Source organism: Carcharhinus amblyrhynchos, chromosome 8, assembly GCF_965287045.1.
Source record: "Carcharhinus amblyrhynchos chromosome 8, sCarAmb.v2.hapA, whole genome shotgun sequence".
NCBI classification, from domain to species: Eukaryota; Metazoa; Chordata; class Chondrichthyes; order Carcharhiniformes; family Carcharhinidae; genus Carcharhinus; species Carcharhinus amblyrhynchos.
In genome coordinates, this window is record NC_137331.1 from 48,183,902 (window position 1) to 48,207,794 (window position 23,893).

Here is a 23,893-nt window from a genome sequence, read left to right on the forward strand (position 1 = left end):
CCACAGAACATGGTGGATTCTCAATGTGAAGATGGGACTTCATTCTGGCAAAGCTATGCTGGCATTCATTCCTGCCACTTCCTTGGGACAGGTGCAGCTGAGATGGTGAGGACAAAGTCAAGTAGATTCCTGTTGATTGATTCATCAATCGCACAAATGTATCCTTCAGCTCAGGCAGTAGTTATGTTGCTGAAACAGTCTTATGGAATGGGCATGGAAGTCCCACATCTAGAATACATTTTATGTTCTTACTACCCTCAGTGCTTCTTCAAAGTGCTCAACACAGTAGCGCTAGATCATCAATTGTGGGGTTGGGGGCAGTCAGTCAGTCGGTGATAATCAGCAGGAGGTTTCCTTGCCTGTGTTTGACCTGATGCCATGACGCCTCATGTGGTTAGGAGTCAATGTTGAGGACTCTTAGAGCAACCCCTCTTGACTATATATCACCATGCTGCCACATGCGGTGGCTCTGTCTTGCCAGTCATAGAGGTGTAAGGGACATTAGCTGTATGATATAAATTAGTGAGTGTGAATATATCGGGCTGTATAAGGCTGCTGCTCTCACAAACCCCCCAGACATTAATAAAGAGGACTGGCAGGGTCAACTTGGCCAGCCATTGTTGTTTCCAGTGCTGGATTCAATGCTGGGTGGCCCATCTGGTTCCATTCCTTTTTGACTTAAGTGGCTTGCTAGGCTATTTCAGCTAGGATCAAGAGTCACGAGTGGCGTGTAGGCCAGACCACACTAGAAGACTAAATTTCTTCCACAAACAAATATTGATGAACCTGATGGCCTTTACGACAAGGATGAATGTGAAACCCTTTAAATCCAAATTTATTAATTAATTGGCTTTAAATTTCTTCTACTGTGATGGGATTTGAACTCCTGTCCCCAGACCATTAGTCTCAGTCTCTGGTTTACTAGCCAGTACTGTACCACCATTCCCTGCCATGACAACTTGTGCGGTAAGTTTTTCTCTGACTGTGACGACAATCTTCCTCTCTATCTCTGGAGAAAATCCTCACCCCTTTCTAGCTGTCCTTGATTTGTTTTTAACTTCCAGTTAATGCAAGGAAAATGGGGAGGGAGCAGAAAATGCAGCTAAGATCGATTTATTGCATGTTAAATGTAGCATTAAAATGTTGAGATGTATATCAAAAGTGTAAGCAGAACAAAATTCTGAACTCAGTGTCCCACAGTGGTCTGGAACGTGATAATTGTTAACAGGTAAAGCCTTCAGAAATAGGATTGATCAGTGAGCCGCTTAAGAAACAAACAAGAGGCTGAGGGATGTCAATAAACTCCAAAAACAGATAGAAACCGCATTTTATATAGCACCTTTCACATCGTCACAACGTTTCACAAATTAAGTAGTGACTTGGGGAAGCATGGCAGCCACATAGTGCGCAGCAAGAACCCATAAATGAGGTAAACTTTGAGGGATAAATGTCAACCAAGGCACACAAAACTCCCCTGCTCTTTGAGTAGTGTCACATGATGCATTTTTATAGCATTTTTCATGACCACTAGACGTTTCCCCAAGCACCTTTTACAACCAGTGAGATACTATTGAAGTGTCGTCACTGTTGTAATATAGGGAATATATCATTTTTGTCGAGAAGGTGGTACCTCTGTCAGTGCAGCACTCTCTGTACTGTTCTGCAGTGTGAGGCTAGATTAAGAGCTCCTATTCCTGAACCAGCTTGAAGCCATGACTTTCTGACTCAAAGGCTAGAGTGCTGCTTCTAGCCGAGGGTGGTGCTCAATCAGGATGATGAAATAAAATACAAGAGATAAATAGGACCTGCTTACTTTTAAAATAAGTAAAGAAGCACATATATCAATAACCTTTGGAAGTAATTGAAATTGCAGAAGGAAGGACACCACCACTTCACCCTTTCTTTTCATTGTCATATCTACTTTGTGGGTCTGCTGAGATCTCGTAATGTGTTGCAGAACACCTACTGACTTATGTCTGGCAGTTTTGACACTTCACTGCCATATCTTAGGTAATATCTATTTTGTATTCAAATCACCAAGTGGGCTACAACTGTAAATTTCAACGTGCATCGAAAATTTCTATGTCATGCTCTTTCCATGGGGAATTAGCGTTTAGCTACTGTGCTTTGTAAGCCAGTGGTGCTGGTGTCTGTTAGCACTTTTCAATATCAGGCAATGATAGCCACTAAAAATAAGAATTTTCCACTTTGAGGAAGAGCAACAGCAGAATAAAATTTATACTGTAAATTTACACCCCTTCTCTATCCACCCTGGCAACAATCCAATGTCCTGTGTTGGGGGTGATTATGTAACAGGAGCTTGTAACAGGTTCATGGCAGGAATTCTGCAGCCGAGAGGGAGCCTGCCGGTGGTGGAATGTTGTAGTTGCAGTAAAAGCAATAAGTCCAGCCAGGGACATTACAGCTGCAGAAGCATTCTTCTGATCATCTATGACCCTAAAAATCTTTCTAATCTCTCTGGTCCTCTGTGGTAGTGTGGTCCGTTTATGATGTGCTCCTTCATTGTCCGCATGACCAGCCTGGAGCAAATGGTGTGTGAACACGTGAATCAGGAGACAGAATGAGGGTTCCTGGGGCTGGAGGGCCTCAGTTGGAGTCAGGGTGTTGTGAGGAGTGGACGGGTATTGTTGTGGTGTTAAACCCTTTGTTGTATATGGTGGCTCTTAACAATAAATCCTTGGTTAGTTTTTGCCACATCGAGTTATCACACCCTCCAATTCTGGCCTCTTGCATATCCCAACTTTCTTTCCTGTACCATTGACGGCCATGCCTTCAGCTGGCTTAGCACCTGGTTCTGACGTTCATCCTCTGTCCCTTGATATGCTCTCTCTCCTTTTTTGAATATGCTCCTTTTAAAGCTAATCTCCTTTACCAAGTATTTGATTAACAATCCCAAGTATCCCCTTATGTGGCTCAGTATCAAGTTTAGTTGAAAAATGCTCTTGTGAAGTGTCTTGCTATAAAAATTGAAGATTTTTTTAAGATTATAAGGCGTATCCCATGTAAGGCTCAATTAAATCTTGGGCCTCTGTGGAAAATCCACTGGGAACCTAGGTCCCATTTCTCCCTGTATGGCGATAGAGAATGGAGTGTCTTGTGTCTTGGGAAGGAAAATCTTGGTGTGGTGGTAGTGGTGATAGACTCTTGCTGCTCCACCTTCTTGTTGTTTTAGGTAAGATCATGGGGGAAATTTGCTGCATGCCCAATGGTATAACAAGAGTTGAAATGGAAATTCTGGCTCTATTTGTAGTTGCAAGCTTCAGAGACCAATTAAAATCCCAGCTAAATTTGTTTCTGCTGGCAGCCATGTTAGTGCAGTTGAATCGTTTGGGTATGTTACAATTTTTAATTTAAAAAGAACATCTCCCAGGCAACATTTCTATCTCTAATCATTGGGTGAATGTAAAACGGGAAGTATCGAATTTTCAGCCTACTTTATCTTGCCCAATCATCATTTTCCATTTGTTGCAGCAGTGTATAATAAGAGATGCATTATGGGGAATGGTAATGTCACTGGACTAATAATCCAGAAGCCTAAGATGATGCCTTAAGGACATGGGTTCAAATCCCACCATGGCAGTTGGTGGAAGTTCAATTTTTTAATTTTAAAAATCAAAAAAATTTGAAATAGCTTCAGTCACAATAGTGTTGGTCATGAAACTATCATTGCTGTCTAAACCCATCTGGTTTATTATTCTCTTTAGGGCAGGAAATGTGTCACCCTTATCTGGCTGGGGACTTGAGACCCTCAACAGTGTGCTCTTAAACAAGCTGCTGGGTTCAGGGGCAGTTAGAGATGGGCAATAATGTCAGTGCTGCCCACAACCCATGAAAGAATCTTGCAAGCTGTGAATTCACCATTGATCTTCTGCACAATCAACTAACCTTGGAATTGCCCCTCCTTAAAGTTGTAAGGATTTTGAATTAATTGCTGAACAGAATAGTTGATGCATTTAAAAAGGGTCTTGATTGGTATATGAGCAAGAAAGGAATAGTGAGATGTGAGGGCAGGATAAGAAAAAATAATTAGAGATACAGTGGGGAGCAGTATCAACATCTGTATAGGTGGATGAGAGGAATGGTCTGTTCCTTTACTGTACATTCCATTTAATTTGATAGTTCAGTAACAAGGTATTCACATTTAATGGCTCCTTACTGAATTATTTCTTGATTTACGATTTTCATGATTTTTATTACTGGCCTGTAGTAGCAAATTTTATGCAATATATAAATACTCTTGAACAGATCACTGTAAACCTGTTCAAGTTAGTTATCTGTATATCTTTGTGTTAAATGCGGAATAGTTTACACATTTTAAAATGAATTCCCTGGAGATTCAAGATAAAAGACAGATACTGGAAATCTGAAACACACCAGAAAATGCTGAAAAGACTCAACAGGTCAGGCAGCATCTGTGGAGAAAGAAACAGTCTTGAAGTTTTGATTTTTCTGTGTGACTCTTGTTTGGCCCCTGCTTTGCCATTCAATAAGATTGTGGCTGAAAATGCAAATGAACTCTCATTATCCTGCACTATCTGCATTGATTTAAATCCATCAATTACCATCTTGAATATGCTCAACAAATGAGTACACAGAACTCCCTGAGGTACAATGCATGCAGGAGAAATGTTGGATTAGGTTCTAATTTGAAGAAATACAGCAGGATAAAGTTCTACAGTGACCCCTGTTTTGAATATTTATCTGAAAAGGGCAGCTCTGTGTTCAATTTTAACAATATTACTTTGTTTAATTATAAAAATGTTACTTGTGAGTTAAATTGAAAAACAATTGACAACTCTTAATTTCTCATTCCAATTGTAAATGGCTAGCCCCTTGCTCTTCTCTCCTACCTCATGATTGCCATTTTCATGGTGAACAGCAGGGTGGTTGAGAGAGAACATCCCACTGTGTTTGGTAGAAATCTAATTGCAATGAGTTTGCACAAATTAAATTAAAGTGATTCAGCTTTGTATTCATTTGTAGCTTATGAGTATAAATCATGGCCATCCTTTTTGACGAAACATTGGGCAAACTGTTTGCTGTAGCAGTAATGTATGGATTTTAGAGAATTATGTCCTTAAGCCATTTGTTTTCCGTCAAATGCTGTCCAGTATTTTGGGGATAATTCTAATCATGTCATGTCTTTCACGGCCAGGAGATGTCACATTCTTAATAGAAATTGAAAATGAAAGACAATTAAATTCCTTAGTTGCTTTTATTTTTGGTTTCATTTACCAGTATTAAGTCCTTAGTGTTTATCTTTCATTCTGCCCTTGCAGCCTTTAGAGGACGTGGGTAATGTGATTATTTCACTATTACGTAATGTTTGCCTAATTTAATTTTCAAAGAAATGAAAAATGTGCCTTTGACTGGAGCGGTGTCTTTTGAGCTCAAAACAATGGAGTAATGGACTCTCAATTAGGATGTGAGTTCAAGATCCATTTTACATGTACTTTCTCAATTTGCTCAATTTAGTTGCATGTATTCTTGCTTTCTACTTTATCAACTAACATATATAGCATGAGCCAGAAAGCAGCTCTTCTGTTGAATTATTCCTTCTGATTTGTGGAATTCATATTGGGCTAATGCCTGCTTCTATTGAATAGAGTTACTGCTCTGCACTCCAGGTGTTGCTCAGACAAGAAGAGTGGGCCGTGATGGCAAAAAAGCATCAACTTTTAAGAGTCAAAAACAAAATTTCAGGATTTTTCTTGCAGCAGGTTTCTAGTAATTACCCATTTAATATTTAAAGCAACTAGATTTTTTTTATTGTAATATTCAATTAGCATGCCTTATTGAAAGCCTGATATCTTTGTCCAAAGCTTGAGTAATGAAGCCTGAAATTCTAATTTTGCATAACTGTCTAGTTTAAATGAATTCGGACTCCTGGAGTATTGTAGATATTAAAAGCAAAATATACAATATCTGACTCTACATTATCAGCAAAGTGGTAGAAAGATTCACTAAATGTGTCATCAAGTGGGACCAACTCATAAATAACCTGCTTACTGATGTTTGCTCAGCTTTAGAGCTCATTACATCTTGATATGGATTGAGCTGAATGTCAGAGGAGAGATAAGATAACTATCATTGACAGCAAGGTACCATTCAACTAAGTCTGATGTTGAGTCGCATTAGTAGAAGTGAGCTCAAAAGGGATCATGAGAGCTTTAATTGGTTCTCCAAAGCAAAATATGTTCCAGAACATTCCTTAAGGCATCGCTTTAGCTTAGTCAAATTTGAGTGTTTCATCAATGATTTTTCACTCCACCACAAGATCAGAATTGAAGCTGTTTGCTTATGATTTCATCAGGCCCAGCATCCAGATTTGAATTGATAAGCGGCAGGTAAAAATTGTGCTACATAAGTGGCAGGTAATGCCCATTGGTAGCAAGAAACTGCCCTATAACCTGACTTTTTCATTGGCACTTATTATCAACACTTGCACCACCATAAGCATTTTTGCAAGCAGGAGATAAATGTACCAACCATACCCATGCCATTGCTACAGAGCAGGGGAAAGGCTGCGTGTTCTATTACCAGTGGCTGACTTCCACTCCTGAAATATATAACAAAAGTTTACAACACTCAAATCAGGACACGGCTGCCAACTCTGGCGGGATGTAATCCTGAACTTTATGCCACATGCTCTCTCCCTAATTGTCCTGCCACCCACTTGCAGAAAAATTGGTCATCCAATGTGTCCATTCTTACTATGCCAAGCCTTCCCACACAATTTAGACAGTGAACAGACTTTACATTATCTAATTGGATGATTTTTGACACTTGTTCATACAGCCTTTACTTGCCCAATGCCAGCTTTTTTACAATTAAAAGTTTGGAAAGAAAATGTTTTTTTTCAGTGCTGCTGTGATCTCGGTCCTTATTCCTCCCACTATTACCCTGAGGATTAATCATACGTTCCTGAAGGCCCTGAAACAATCCTGTGGGGTTGGTAACACATGGGGTTAGTGTGAGACAGTACTGATGACTTGCCTGGATGGATGAACAACATTCCAGAAGCTTGGTTCTATTCTGAGCAAAGCAATATGGTTGACCACATCTCTGCCACTAAAGGGAAGCCACTGCACTGTGGCTTCAAAACGCATCATTCACAGGGTAGACCTCCACAATTTAGAAGGTTTGCCTCAACAGCACCCATAATGCATGTAGGAGACATGTTGCCAATGTTTGGACCACTGGAATTTTCTAACCAGTAACAATGCAGGAGCACCAACATCACAAGGCTGTAGTGGTTCAAGGAGAAGGCTCTCTGCAGCTTTTTTAGGGTATCCCAGGTTGAGCAATAGATGTGGCTTGCCAGTGTCATCCACGTTTCGAACAAATTGCAACAGAGCTACTTTTAGTGAGTGGTGCAAAGTCATCAATCTGGTAGGTGCTGGGCATTTTGTCTGTTTGTTAGTAAATTTCTATAGTTCACCTGATGGCTTAGCGTATGCAGTGGATAGCTGCATCATTCAGGCCAAAAAAAAAGGTCCCCTGTGTTTTAATTCTATGTTCTGGGTGCTACCAATGACCGGGAGTTCATTTAAGGAAAACAACATCAGACAATTTTACTGCTCCTTCAGGAAGAAGGTTTTTGTAAATTTCAGGTGAGAATAGAATTGTGCTGAGCTGTGTTGCGCCCTACATCTGTAACACACGGCTGGCGCATGTACACAGACCTAAACAGCTGGCTAGTTCGTGACTCCCTCATTAACTCATTTCAAGGGTATAGTTCCGTGTCTTCGATGGGGGGGAAATGAAACTCGGGCATCGAAAGAGAAGCAGACGGGAACAAACTTTAACAATTCATTCAAGTCTTCACCAGCATATGAGGAAGAAAAAGGCCAAACATGAATGACGTTTGTAACTCAAACGTTCCTCTGCCAACATACTGAGGTTCAGTATTCACCATGAGTCTGATTCCAGATGGCCATTGATTCCTGCAATTCTGTTTACAGACATGATTTGCAGAAATTGAAGGTGAATCACAATTGGTCTTTCAAAAGTTTGTAAAATAAAGTAATGAGAATAGTTTGTCTAAATAACTACTAAACATGCATATCTCTGAAAGTGTTTGATTCGACTAGAGGAAAAAATGGGAGGTAATAAGTTTCAGTTCTTCTTTGGAGCAACATTATTGGAAAAAAAATTGCAAAATTGTGGAATTCATCAAATGGCTTGACAGATGTTTTTGTTTTATGGTATAATGAAAACTAAATAGCTGCTTGAATTTTCCAGAGCAGTTGCTTTCCCTTAAAAGGATTTCCAGTCTCTATGGAACCCATCTCAATCTAGACAAAAGCTGTGACAATTTAGCTGGTCTATAATTACAAAGAAATGTGAATTTGAAACATGGTTTGGGTGTTAACTATAAACTATGACTATAAAGTTGACTTAATTGTCTTCAAAAATATTGTAAATTATGTATTTTCTTGTTCATTTGATTACATCAATGTATCATAGGTATGCCATAGTCTGTGGAAATCTAATGGACTATGTACACATTGTCTGGTGTAGTCTATGAGCAAACTACTGTGATTACCCTAAGGAAAGAGGTGACCATGTTGAGAAAAGGCAAGTCGTATAGATTGCCTAATTTGCAGCTGTACCTAGAAGGCCCTGATATTTAACCTTCTGTTTAAGTGACTGGCAAAACTGGTGAATTTTCATTCTTTCATGGGATGTGAGCATTGCGGTCAGGGCCAGCATTGTTGTCCATCCGTAACTGCCTTTGACAAGATGATGGTGAGTCACTGCTTTCAGCCTTTGCTGCTGGAAAGGGAGTTCCAGGATTTTAACCCAGCAACAGTGAAGGAATGACAAAATAGTTCCAAGTCAGGATGGTGTGTGACTTGGAAGGGAGTTGGCAGGTTAGAGTATTTCCATGCGTCACCTGCCCTTGTCACAAATTTGTAAGCTGCTATTGACAGTCTTGGTGAGTAGTACTTTGTATATGCAGTCACAGTGTGCCAAAGGTGAAGGGAGTGAATGTTTTAAGTGGTGAATAGGGTGCCAATCAAATGGACTGCTTTGTCTAGGATGGTGTCAAGTTTCATGAGTGTCTCATCAGGGTCCAAGTGGTCTCTGGCAAGTGGTAAGTATTCCATTATACTCCTGACTTGTGTCTTGTTTATAGTAAATAGACTGAGAGTCAGGAGGTGAGAATTCCTAGCTTCTGACCTGCTCTTGTAGCCACAGTATTTGTGGTTTGTTCAGTTTATTGACCAGAAGTTTGCAACGCTTAGGATATCGATAGTGGGAAACTCGATGGTAATATCAGAGGGAAATAGTTAGATTCTTGTTGGAGATGGTCATTCACATGACACAATGGTGTGGGCAATGTCCAGTCCAAGCCTAATGTTTTCCATAGGAACGCAGCAAGTGGACATAGACTGCCTCAGTACCTTGAGATGTTATGAATGGTTATAAAAACACTGTAATTACCTGCAAAACCCCAACTTCTCATGTTGGAGTGAAAGTCAGTGATAAGCAGCTGAAATGGTCGAACCTACATCATTATTATGAGGAACTCCTGCAGTGATGTCCTGGGGTTAGGATGATTGGCTTCATACACAGAACTATCTTCCTTTTGAGCTAGTTATTATTGCAATCAGTAGCAAGTTTTCTTCTGAACTCCTTTGACTTTAGTTTCGCTTGGGTTATTTGATGTTTCTTCAGTTTAAATGCTGCCCTGATGGCCACATTCCCCATATCTCTGGAATTCAGTTTTATTGTCTATGTTTGAACCAAGACTGTAAAGAAGTCTAGAGCTGAGTGGTCCAGGAGGAACCCAAACTGAACATTGATAATCAATTTATTGCTGAGTGAATGACACTTGGAAGTAACATTGGCAGAACTACCATTATGATGATTGAGAGTGGGCTAATAGAGCAATGATGGGCCAGATACAGCTTGTTCTTCTTTTGCATTTTAGAGGATGCACTTGGTGCAGATGTTGAATATGCAACTATGATTAAAATCTCATCTGGATCTAAATGGTCTAGTTAAGACCTTGGCATTTTCCTTTCAATATGTCTGTGCCCAGTGCAAGATCTCCAAATGCTAACTAAAATCCACTTGTAGAAATAGTGTGTTGTACAAATGGACCTGGTGAATAGACTGTTGCTCCAATTTGAATGCTTGTCTCATTGCCATTGAGCTCAGAGGTTACAACTGTGTGCCCTATATTGTATGAAGAATGGTTGAAAGAGCACTTTAAAAGTTCAACAAATTTAGAAAACTAAACACAACATATTGTATAAAGTACTTTTATAGCATTTTACAATTGAAATATAATTTGCAGGAGAACACATTGCTAGGAAGGTAAGTTTTTTTTTGGTGGCTTTTGAGAGTTTTAATTAAGAGGGTGTTAACAACCCAGAGAATGCCAGAGGGCTGGCATGCAGAAACTAAAAGACTAACCTCCATTGGTGAAGTTGGAGGACCACGTGAGTGAGGATGTATGGCCAGAGGAAGCCCAATGAAGTTGGGCGATGAAAAGATTTCAAATGATCTTGAAGTTGATTTGCAGGGGTTTAATGGACCTTGTTAGCAATATGGGTGATGGGCTTTCAGAGATGGGATATGCCACCGGAGTCTGAAATGCTTTCGCCAAATGTTAAGGTAGGGAGATCAGTGAGGACGATGGTGGAGAAGTCACTTATTCAGTTGATAGGTTAGGGTTTCAGCAATTATGTGGTTGTGGGCTGGGGTGCACACGGTGGATGGCAGTGGAAAGTGGAGACCTAAGTTAAAAGAAAGACATGGCAAGGATATGGAGTCCTTGGGTTTCAGCTCAACAAGGTTGACATTATTTTAAAAAAAACAAATTGCTCCATCAGATGCCACTTCATCCAGACTTCTCAATCGATACAATTTTCTTTTTTTTTTAAACCAATCCAGTTATGAGACTCATAATGCAGGATGTGTAATATTTAGTATTGTTTACCTTGAGAGCATTGAGGAATGTTAAATTTACTGCACATCTATTGGGGTGAACTAGTGTTTGACAAGAATTGGTTTTATGGGTATGTAACTAGTAGGGTCGATAAAGGAGAGCCAGACGTTGGATACAATGTTACATGAAAGGTTATTAGACATAGAGTATCTAGAGTTGGGGATGGATATTCACATGGAAGGAGAGAGTTGGGATAGAAGTAAAATACTGCGGATGCTGGAATCTGAAACAAAAACAGAAAATGCTAGAGAAACTCTTGATAGTCTGACAGCATCTGTGGAGAGAGAATAGAGCCAACGTTTCAAGTCTCGATGACCCATCATCAGAGCTGGGGTGAGGAAATGGAGCTGAGGCAGAAGATCAGACATGATTGTTTTGAATGTTAGAATAGGCTTGAGGGGCCAAATGGTCTAATGTCACTCTTTTTTTGTGTTCCATGGAGCTCTGCATTCTAATGCCATGATTGGTGGAATCCCTGATTGTAGGTGCACAAAGGCTTTCCGCTGAACTTCCAAAGTTATAGGAACAGAGCATAAGAAGCCCAGAGAAAATACACAGATTGTGTCTTAAAATAAGATTCCTGTTGTGGATCCTTCTTGGCAGTCTATTCTTGATCACTTTCCTTCATTGACCTAATCTTAGATCATATCTGCCCTCTGCATCTCTAATTTATTGGGTATATATTCTGTTTTTACCCCTAATTTATTTTAACTTCTGTGTACATAAAATTTGTATTTAGATGGAACTTATAGCATTTTTCCCGAGCAGAAGAAGCCCTCCAGCCAGTGGAATAGTTTCTTGAAGTTTTGTCACTTCTGTAATCTGGAAAGCATGGCATCCAAATTGGGTTCAGCAAAGTGCAATGAGATAGCGATCAGGCAATCTGCTTGGGAGATCAGTCGAGGGATAAGTATTGGTCAGGAAAGTGGGAAAACACCTCACTGCTTCTACGGATAAAATCTGTGTCCATCTGAAAGAGCAGGTGAGACCCCAGTTTAATATCTTAGATGAAAGATAACAGTTTCAAATGCAGCACTCCTTCAGCATTGCATTAACAGGCAGTGTAAATTAAAATGCTCCAGAAACTGAGGTTTGCTGATTTGAATGTAGTTGCAATAACTACTGATGACAAGAACAACTTTATATAGTGCTTTTTAACCTAATGAAATATGCCAAGGAGCTTCGCCAGGAGTATTAAGACAGATGGGGAGACAAAATGACCAAAAGCTTAATCAAAGAGCTACGTTTTAAGGAGGAACATGAGGTGGAGTGGTATAGATAGGGTGTACCAGAGTCTGGGACCCAGCCTTCTGAAAGCATGGCCATCAATGGTTGAACACCTAAAATTTGGGGATGCACAAGAGGCCAGAACTGGAGGATCTAACTCCAAAGGTTATGGGCTGAAGTGAGTACGGAGATGGGGAGGGGTAAGGTCATGGAGAGATTTAGAAAAAGGATGAAAGTTTTTAAAATCAAGATATTGTTTGTCTGGGAACCAATGCATGTAAGTGAACGCAGGGGTGATAGGTCAGTGGGACTTGTTGTAAGTTAAGATATAAACAGTATGGTTTCAGATGACCTCCAGTTTAGAGAGTAGAATGTGGGAGAGCATCCAGGATTGCGTTGGGCTAATCAAATCTAGAGGTGACAAAGGTTTGAATGAGAATTTCAGCAGGAGATGAGCTAAGTTGAGAGGTGTTGCTGAAGTGGAAATAGGTGGTCTTGGCAATGGCATGAATATGAGGCTGGAACTCATTTCAAGATCAAAAGTGACACTAGCTTGAGAACACTATATTAATGCCCAATGTTGCCAGGGTGAGGGATGGAGACAGTAGCTTGGGGACCATTTTTTTTTCTCTTTCAACTGTTGGAGCAGAAATTGAAAAACAATGGCTTCAGTCTCCCCTGGAGGAAACTACTTCTGTTTATCCGGGTAAGCAGTAGAATGTAGTGACAGTGGAGGAGTCCAGAGGTGGTGAGGTAGAATTGCTGACAATAATATAAATTACATTTTTGGAGCCTTTTGGTTTGTTTTGAAAGTAACTGCCTTGCTATTTATCACTGCCTTGCGGGCTTCAAAAGGCTTCATTTTTCTGCAGGTCGTGGAAGAAAACGGATGACCTCATTCTGCAGCCCACTAACAGAATAATTTTTTATTGTAATGGTTTCTCAGTGCCTGACTATCCATAAGTCTAATTTTGAGACTGTAATGGTAGTGAGTAGATGAACATTGAGATTATCTATTACATGTCTCTGGCAGGATTAAAAACATGACGCATTTTACTTGATTTGATTTGTCTCCATTTTAAAACTGATTCCTTGATAATTTTGTCCTCTTTTCTACCTCCCTCTACCTTATTGGGAATGAAGATGCGTTTCAGGAAGCCACATTTTGTACAGATTATAATACATTAATGATAATTAAGTTTACTTTTGTACAGCTCTGCGTACTGATCAATATGTAACATGTCTGCCTTTGTGTTTTGGCAGTCTGTGGATGTCTGCAGTCTCTGCAAATTGTCCTATTTCTTTAAATGGTACTGAATCACAAAAAATGCATCATTTTTTAACTAGATGCAATTTGCATTTGGGCTTTTAACTACTAGAAAGGCTCTATGTGGTGGAATAGAACTTCAGACTACCCACTGATGAGAGGTTTCACTGTCTGACAGCTTGAGTTCAAGGTTATTTTAAATATTGAGGACCAATGGCTGCACCCACCTGAACGGGAAGGGGGAAGATGTAAGATTAGTGGGAGAGGAAGGAGAAGGAATCTTTTCTACAGTAAAGCTGTGCAACTTTTCTATTATCAGTTGTTTGGCTGAAACTGATAAATTTCCAACCTCCGACCCCCATCCCACAGCTCTAGTAACCTGCGTGCCAGGGATTCTTGAACATCTGTGTTTTTTATCATTACTAACGATGTGTAAGAAAAATATATTTGTCATTCTGTTTCCTAATTCCCTCATTTGTGTCATATTATAACATGTCCCACCCAACCACTTTCTGGTCAGTACATTATGGTTCTACCTCTGAAACTGCCAGGAATTTCAATGAGGCCGGTAAGGAGGTGATACAAAGCTCTGTCCCAAATTGCAGTCCCTCCCCCGCCCTTATTTTTTTGCTGGCAATTTTTCCGACTATAATTTTCAATTTGTTGATCTTAAAACCGCTAACCCACAATGTTTCTCTCCAGTGATTGTATTATAACCCATTTGTCATGATGGGAAATTTATTCCCACTGTTTAAATGGGAGAAGCAATCATGTATTCAGACACATGTTCTGGAACACCATCCCCATCAGACAAGACAAATTCCAAATGAGGTCGGTATCAATAGGAGATCTAAGAGTGTGAGGAGGAGAAAATTTCTCCACGTATAACCTGCATAATTTATAAATTTCGATTCAATATAATGGCTAAGTAATTGGTTTCTTTAATCGCGTCCTCTATAAAGTTTTAGACAGGAAATGTCTATGGATTTCCAGAAGGCATTTGATAAAGAGGTTCATAAGGGACTGCTAGATAAAGTTGAACCCCTTTGAATTTGAGGCAAATTAGTGACCTTATTAGAAAATTGGTTGAGTGGCAAAGAGTAAGGATAATGGCTCATGGCCTGATTGGCAGGATCTAGCTGATAGTGTCCCATGTGGATCAGTGTAATTACCATATTTATTAGTGACTTAGGTGATGGAATAGCAGTCCATATATCCAAAATTGCTGATAACATAAAGATAAGTGACATTGTAAGCTGTGTAGATGGAAACATAAAACTACAAAGGGATATCGATGGCTTAATTGAATGGACAAGTGTGCAGTCATCCATTTTCTAACTAGGAAGGATAGAACAGGGTGCTTTTGATGTGAGAAGCTAAAAATAATGGGAGCCCAAAGAAACTTGAAGGTTCAGATTCATTTGTCATGAATAGAAATCATAGAAACCCTACAGCACGGAAAGAGGCCATTCGTCCCATCGAGTCTGCATCGACCACAATCCCACCCAGGCCCTACCCCCATATCCCCACATATTTACCCAGTAATCCTCTAACCTACACGTTTCAGCACACTAAGGGCAATTTTAGCATAGCCAATCAACCTAATCCAAAAGGCTAATAGAATGCTTTTGTTTTCAATCTGAAGGATAGGAATTCAAGGGGGTAGAAGTCATGCTTGAGCATGAGCTATACAAAGCCTTTGATAGGCCATAGCTGGAGTACTGTGAACAATTAGGAATGATATCTAGGCCTTTGAAGGAGTACAAGATAATTTTACCAGAATGATCCCTGGAATCAACTGTTAAATTATGAGAATAGCTGACACAAAGCATTGTTGTTTTCCCCAGAGTTTAGGGGAAGGTTAAGGGGTATTTTGATTGAGGCTCTCAGTATTAAGAAGAACAAATCAAATAGACAGGGAAAAGCCTTTTCTGCTGGTTGGGGAATCTGGTACCTGCGGCAGGTGTTGAGGGAGTGAAAATAGGGCACACTATAACACACTGTTAAAAATTTGGAACTTCTCTGCAAATCGCAATTGATGATGCATCAATTATTGATTTTCATATCTGAAATAGATAGATATTAACTAAGGTTTTATGAGGTATGGAGCAAGGATGATACACCACAGACTATCCATGATCTGGACCAATAATGATGTGGAGGTGCCAGCATTGGACTGGAGTGGGCATTGTAAGAGGTCTCAACACCACTGATTCCAAATAAATCTGTTGGACATTTTATTGGACCAATAATGGAACAGATTTGTGGGGTTAAATGGCCTGCTTCTGTTACATTTGTAGCATGTTAAATATGATTAGCACAGTGCTCAGTTTGGTTTATCTAATATTCACCTGAAAACTATACCAGTGATCAGATAATGTTGAACTGTTTATCTAACTGTAATGCAGCAGAGATTTGGTCTGAACGCTGTAAATTACTGTTTTAGTCCATGTCAGCTTTCACTCTGGTTCCAAGTATTTCTTTTAAAATTTGAGCTGAGATTGTTTAATGTGGTGACAGTATTAGAATGAAAGAAACTGTTTAACCAATTAACTGTCCCTTAATATTGGGTGCATTTTATGTTCGATATAGTGGTAAAGGCTTTTGCAGTTCTTAATAATTTATTGGTTTGCAATTCAAAGTGAGATTGTATTTGTTTGTTTAATGTGGTAACAGAATTAAGAATTAGAATGAAGGAAAATGTTTAACCTCCAAACTGTCCTTTTAATGTTGGGTGTATTTTGTTACGTGCCATTATTTTGAGCAACAGTCATAGATAAATAAGAGGCCTCAGATTCTTGTATTTTTGCACAGAAGTTTCTTTCTGCACGATGATTTGGAAAAAAATACTCCTGAAATGTAATCTTCACTTGAAACAAGGATAAACATCAATCTATTTTGACCCTTTTGTCATCCGTGCATTTCCAATTTTACTCAGAAATGCGATCATCGATGCAATTAACCACTAACTCACCACATTTGCCCATATTTGTGTATTGTCAATGTTCGACTTTTATAACTTAAATTTGGGCAAAGTATAAGTAATCAGCCATTTGTTTTTGCTTAATAAAATTAAGTGATAAGCTTGCCATAAAATCGAGCTTTATGTCCTCTGAGGAGTTTGACAAAAAAATAAAGGTTTTTTGCTGTGTGGATGTGTGTGACCAGAGGATTTTAGGCACTACTGGACACTTAACAGCATGCAACTTGTGGCATTCATACAGGAAACTGAAAACTGCTGACAGCACCAGTAGTCTTGACATAAATGGTTTCTTTTTGATCTCTCATTTGTATTCCAGAAGGGAAAGAAACAACATTTATATTTAACTCATTATTCACTGAGCAATCACTGCTTATGTTTGCAGGCATAGTTCATGCAGCTATACAAGAAAACAATAGGTTTTGGTACTTTTTAAAAAGGCATTCTTTTTGTGAACAGGCAATTCTTTCAGTATTCTGCATGTTGGCTTTAAATTCCATTGCAAGTTGTGGTGTGGCTGTCAGGTCTATATAGTGGCCATTCTTATCACTGGGTCTACCTTGTAACGTTAAGGCTAAAAATAGCACTTTATCACTTTTTGTAACCTATGAGTTCTGCTTTTATTTAACTAGGTTCCAGCATGTTAATTTCCCAGCTGTTTTCTTGTAGGGTGTCCAGAGTGCATGTGTGTGAATTCTACTGAATTAGCTCAATCCCAGAATAAATAGATTAACTTATAGTAAAAGATCTTCTTTCCTCCTAAATCTTTACGGTAAAACTAGAATCCTCTGACCTGTGCTTTTGTCAGATTGACAAACTGCACTGCAGTGACAGGTTTTACGGTGCTCACTTGCTTTATAGCTGCAGCTTTTGCTTTTTGAGTCAGTGTTATTGATTGTACAGACTGTCTAATACACAGAAATTCAACTGACAGGCATTTAAAAAGAAAGACTGCATTTTTAATGGTTGAAACATTGCTGGGTTTGTGCCTGACCACCACTTTCTTGGCTAATATTTACATTCAAAAGAGGATGTTCTGATCAGGTTGTCCTAGGTGTAGTTGTTTTCTTTTTATTCTCTCTCTCAAGTTACTGTATCTTTGTATCTGTTCAGCAGCAGGAACCAATGGAAGACTAACTATGAATCCTGTATTAATGTGATGAAGTTCTCAGTAATTTTATTACTAGTTTTCAATATGTAAAGATTTGTGGGCTGCTTCAGTATCAATTTTTATATTCCAGCCTGTAGGGCAAGAAGAATTTTAATATCCTGAAAGGATTTGTAAGATGGTTTGCCAAGAATTGTGGCTTTTCTGACAAGTGCACAGTATATTTATTGCTGTTATTTTATATGTCATAAATCGTTCATCCTCAATCTTTGATCAGGCCTGTGTTTTCAATTTCATGTGAGATTGTTCTCTTTAGGGTAATATCTGCAGTACAATTAAGGTGATAGAGGAAGGAGAAGTTGTTTGTGAATTCCTTCATGCAGTGTAGATCAAAATTCCGCCATCTCGACTGTGGGAAGACACAGTGCAGTTTGGTTGATCTGTTTTGTGGAGCAGCTACACTTCAGTCAATGGGTGTGACTCTGAAATTCCTGGTGCTTGTCAGTTCAATTCTCTGCCGCATTTTTGCAACCTCTGTCTTTTATCTCTAACAGTGGTCCAATAAAGCTCAAAATACTTCAGGAACAGGACCTTATCTTTCGAATGGGGCCTTCTGGACTTGATGTTGAGTTCAAGAATTTCAGATCGTACCCTCTGACCCTGTTTTTGGACAGGAGCTGTTGCTATTCCCATTTACTTTTCTTCTAGATCCATCTTTTTGTAGAATCCCTATAGTGCAGAAGGAGGCCATTTAACCCATCCAATCTGCACCAACTCTGTTAGAGTATTTGACCCAGACCATCTCCCCTGCCCTATTCCCGTAACCCACATACTTAGCATGATTAATCTACAATTTAGACAGCTTGGGACACTAAGATTCCTGGAAATGATCCACTATCATCTCCCATGTTTATCTTATACTATCATCTCTTTATCATTTTAATCTCTCCCGTATTCCATTTATCACAGACTTTCCATGCTGTTCTACCTCTTCGCCCTTCACAGTTATTAAAGGCCTGTTACGTCTCAAACTTTCTCAATTCTGATGGAAGGTAATAAATCTAAAATGTTAACCCTGTTTTCCCTCTCCACAGATGCTGTGTTTCTTTAGTAATTGTTTTCCGTTTTGGTTATGAATTTGAAGGAAGTGCTCTGATAGTTTGTCGTTTTGTCCGAGCTGAAATGATGCCGAGGTTCTTGATTCTTGTTTGTCATCAGAGCAGAAAGACAACAATGCAGATGCTGCAAATCTGAAGTAAATCAAAAAATTCCAGAAATACTCCAGATAATGCAGATTTTGTGGAGAGAAGGATGGTTGACATTTCAGATTGATGATCTTTCAGCAGAACTGAAAGAAGCTTGATATGTAACTCGTTTTTAAGCAAAAACAGAGGCATGGACAGGAATGGGGTGAAAAGCCAAAAGGGATTTTTTTTAACATTCGGAATGTCAGATTTCTGGTGAGGCTTGTATTTATTGCCCATTCTTAATTGCCCTTGATAAGACGCTGGAGGGCAGCACCAGGTACTCGGGTTTGATTTCTGGACTTGGGCCATTGTCTGTAGAGTTTACACGTTCTCCCTGTGTCTGTGTGGGTTTCCTCCAGGTGCTCCAGTTTCCTCCCACAGTCCAAAAATGTGTAGATTAGGTGGATTAGCCATGCTGGATGCACAGGATTATGGGGATAGGGCAGGGGGGTGTGGGTGCTAATTCGGAGAATTGATGCAGACCTGATGGGCTGAATGGCCTCCTTCTGCATTGTATGGAATCTATGATAAGCTGCTGTCTTGTACCACTGAAGTCTGTGTGGTGAATATATTCCCACAATACTGGTAGAGGGAGTTCCAACAACACATTCTAACTTGTAAAACACTCTGAGGCATTCCATAAGAGTGTTGTTCAAACAAAATTTGATGCTGAGCTACATGAGATAACAAGACATATGACCAAAAGCTTGGTTAAAGTACTCTGTTTTCATGAATGTGTTCAAAGAGGAAAGAAAGGTTTAAAGAATTCCAGAACTTAGGTCTTTGGCAGCTGAAGGCATGGTCACTAATAGTGGCATGCTTAAAATTGGAGATGTTTGAGACCTAACTTGGAAGAGTGTTTATATCTGAGAGGGTTGTGGGACTGGAGGAGATTATGCAGCTGGTGAGAATTTGATCATGAAGGAATTTGAAAATTTGGATAACAACATTCAAGCTGAATGTTGTTTAACCGCAAGTCAGTGTGAATCCACAAGCATAGGGTGGTCATGGGTTAGGATATGGGCAGTAGAGATTTTCATGACCCTAAATTTAAAGAGGATACTTGTCAGGTGCACATTGGAATACCCACGTCTAGAGGCACCAAAGGCATGGATGAGGGTTTCAGTAGTAGACGAGGCTGGGCTAGTGCTGATATTGAAGTCACAACAGGGGATTTTACTGCCAATATATAATCAGATGATCATCTTGGGGTCAAACACACCATAAGAACATAAGAAATAGGAGCAGGAGTAGGCCATCTAGCCATTCGAGCCTGCCCTGCCATTCAAATAAGATCATGGCTGATCTGAAGTGGCTCTGTTCCACTTTCCTGCCTGCTCCCCATAACCCTTAATTCCCTTGTCTATCAGAAATCTCTCTATCCGTGACTTAAACATATTCAACAAGGTAACCTCCACCACTTCAATGGGCAGAGAATTCCAGAGATTCACCCCCCTCTGAGAGAAGAAGCTCCTCCTCAACTCTGTTCTAAACCATCCCCCCCCCGCCCTTATTTTGAGGCTGTGCCCTCTAGTTCTGGTTTCCTTTCTAAGTGGAAAGAATCTCTACCTCTACCCTATCCATCCCCTTCATTATCTTACACGTTTCTATAAGATCCCCCCTCAGCCTTCTAAATTCCAATGAGTACAGGCCCAGTCTATTTACTTTCTCCTCATAAGCTAACCACCACATTTGTGAACGGTCAAGTTCACGTTAGATGGTTACTAGGGAGGAGGATGGAGTTGCTGGCTAAGGAACATCGTTTGCCATGAGGACTGAAGATGATGGCATTCGTCTTCCCAGTGCTTGTGTGGAATTGGATCACATATTAACCATTATCTCACTGAATGGTGGAACAGCTTGGGTGACTCAATGTCTCACTCTTCCTATCAGTTACAAGTTTGTGTAGCACTGATGAAGAAACAGTGACATGTTTCGAAGTTGGGTTTGTGAGATTTGGAAGGAAACTTGCAAGTGGCTGCTTTCCAATGCATCTGCTGTCTTTGTCCTTCTCGATGGTAGTGGTCACGGATTTAGGAGGGGTTGTCAAAGAAGCCTTGGGAAATTTCTGCAATGTGCCTTGTAGATAATACATATTCACAGTCAATGTGTGATAGTGGGAATGAATGTTCATTTTAGGTTGGTGAATGATTTGATTGAGTGGGCTACTTTCTCCTGAAAGATGTCCAGATTTTTGAGTGTTGTGGTAGCTGCATTCATTCAGGCAGGTAGAGAGTATTCTATTTCACTCCTGACTTATGAATTAGAGGTGGATAGGCTTTGAGGAGTCAGGAGGTGAGTCACTTTGCTGAAAGGACCTAGCCTCTGAACTGCTGTTGGTGCTGCAGTATGTATATGGCTTAAATGATTTAACCTTTTGTTGAATGGTGATCGCAAGATGTTACACTGGGGGAATCTGTTGATCGTCATGCTGCTGAATATTAAGGAGAACTGGTTAGAGAGCCTTGTTGGAGATGGACATTACTCCTGTATCATGAACGTTACTTGCTACTTAGTGGCACAAGCTTGGATATTGTCCAAGTCTTCCTGTATATTGGTACAGACTGCTTCAATATCTGAGAAGTTTCAAATGGAATTGAAAACTTTGCAAGTATCAGTCAACATCGCATTTTTTTTATGGAGTGAAAATGATTGAGGAAGCAGCTGAAGACAGCTGGGCCTAGACATTACTCTGAGGAACTCCTGGTTTGGAAATGATTGATCTCCAACAATCATCATCCTTCTTCATGTTAGGTATGACTTCAATCAAGGGAGGCTTATCCTCCTGATATCCATTGACTTTAGTTTACTGTGGCTCCTTGGTGTCACACTTGGTCAAATGCTATCAAGGTGAGACAGAACATACTCAGACGATGACTTAGGAGTTTCAGATGTTGGCTGAGAGTATGAATGGTCTGTGGCATTAATACCTAGATGGAAATGAGAACTTTTGAGTCTTGATTTAGCAGCGTGTGTCTTTGCTGCATCCAAATTCTATGATGGGTGAACTGCCTTATTTTATTCTTGGTAATACTTTGGTATGTGGTGTTCTGCGTCAACTCAGAAAACTATCTCAGGTCAGGAATTCACATGAATGAGACAACATGGGGATGGTACGTTTTCATCACCAAACGTAGTTAATTAGTTGGTACATCCAATTCATGGTCACATTAACCAGATTTATTCAATGAACTCAAATTCAGAAAATGCCATAGTGGGGTTTGATCTCTTTGCCTTGATGGTGCATCTTTCTAGTTACTAGTCCAATGACACGTACTATGCTACCACACCCAAGGCAAAAGGAGGTGGTAATAGCACAAGTGAAAAACAAAAGGTGAGTCTAGAGGAGCAGTAAGTAGAAATGCAGAGCTGTTACCTGCATTTGCCGTATAAAACAGTGGCTGGGACTTTGTGCCCACGTTTTCCATGAGTGCAAATGGTGACATGGGAGCAAAATCCTGTGAGAGTCAAAAAATGAGATTCTCTCTGCTGAGATCTGGTATCTGATCTTCCCAACCCCCCTCACCAGTGACTTAACAAGGTTTCACCCAGGGAAGTTGGGAACCTCGTTTCCATATAATTGCTGGGCTTCCCTGCCTCATCATCCTGCTCTCTCCCCGCCCAAGCCCCTGAGAGGGACATGCCCAGATAGCGCCCCCCCCCCTTTGCTGGTTTTGGGGGGGGGGTGGTGGGGGGGGGGGGGGGGGGGTTTGCCTCTGAGGCACTGCCCCCCTTGTGGAGGGCTCTGGGGAGCTCTGCTTATGTGTTTGGGGGAATTTTGTGTGTGAGAGGGCTGGCCTCCATGTATATTGTGAGGGAGTGGAAGCTCTTTCATTTTTAAGAGTTTGGGGCCTTTTTTTTCCCAAAAGGTGACCTGATTCCTGGAGTTATGGGTTTTTTCTGTCCCCAGCCACAAGCCTATGTGGGCCACGCCTGCAGATCTTTTTTTTTGCACAGAGGTAGCAAGAACATAAGAACATGATGAGCTGCATTTCACTTTTCCCACCTCAGCCAGCACCCTGTGCAGAAAAGGGACTGCTCAATGATCTGAAATTGTTGAATCCTACAGTGGGAGTACAGAATATGACACAAGTTGCGTGTAATGAAAAATGGATTCAAGGATGAATTTGGTGCAGGTTGAAATCTTTGGCATGTTTTTCCGAAGCCAGCATTTAGATTAACAGTTATAGTCAGAACTTCAAAAGCAAGTGAAGAAGCCTAGCTAAGAGAAATGGGCATCCAGCATATAGTAATGGAGGAACATTAGCCCTTGACTTTGCCCAGCAAGTATGAGGTCTGTGCTACCTTTGTGAATAAGAAGGACAACAAGATGGATGATCAAATTTTCCATGGTGCAGGGACAGCAGAAGGAATGTGGTAGTGATGGGGAAACAATACAGTCAGGGGGTGGGTACTGTTCTGTGCAACAGAGACCTGAAGCTCCAAAGGTTGTCGCCACTTGTGGTTCGTAACTGGTGCCAGGATGCAGAACATCTCCTTGTGGCTGGAGATGAATTTGGAATGTGAGAGGCTGGTTCCAGTTTTTGTGGCCTACATTGGAATATGGGTGATATATTTTTTAAAAAAGATGCAGGTTATTTTAGGAGCTGATCATGTGATCACATTCGAGTGTGTTTTGTTCTTTTGTAGTGCTGAGAGAGCAGCTCTTAAATAAAACCTGTTGTTTGTTTCAATCCACGTTCTTTTCTTTCTGTTAAAGCCCACAACCCTGAACATAATTAGGATATTTCAGTGGGTCGGCCTAGGAATGAAGTTCTGTAGAGAATTCCTGATGTTTAGGTCCAAATTAAAATGCAGAACATCAAAAGTAGTCACCTCCAGCTAACATCTTTAATCACAAGAATATTGACCTTAAAGCCAAATATGTAGGTATGAGGGACGAACTGGCTAATGTTGATTTAAGTAAGTAGACTGAAAGATAATGCTGGTAAATAGTGGGGAACATTTTGAAGAAAATTCAAGATATTCAACAAAAATGCATTCCATTGAAGAAAGATCTATCCTTGGCTTTCTTACCAGGTTAGGGATCATATCAGATTAAAAGAAGAGATAGTAAGGA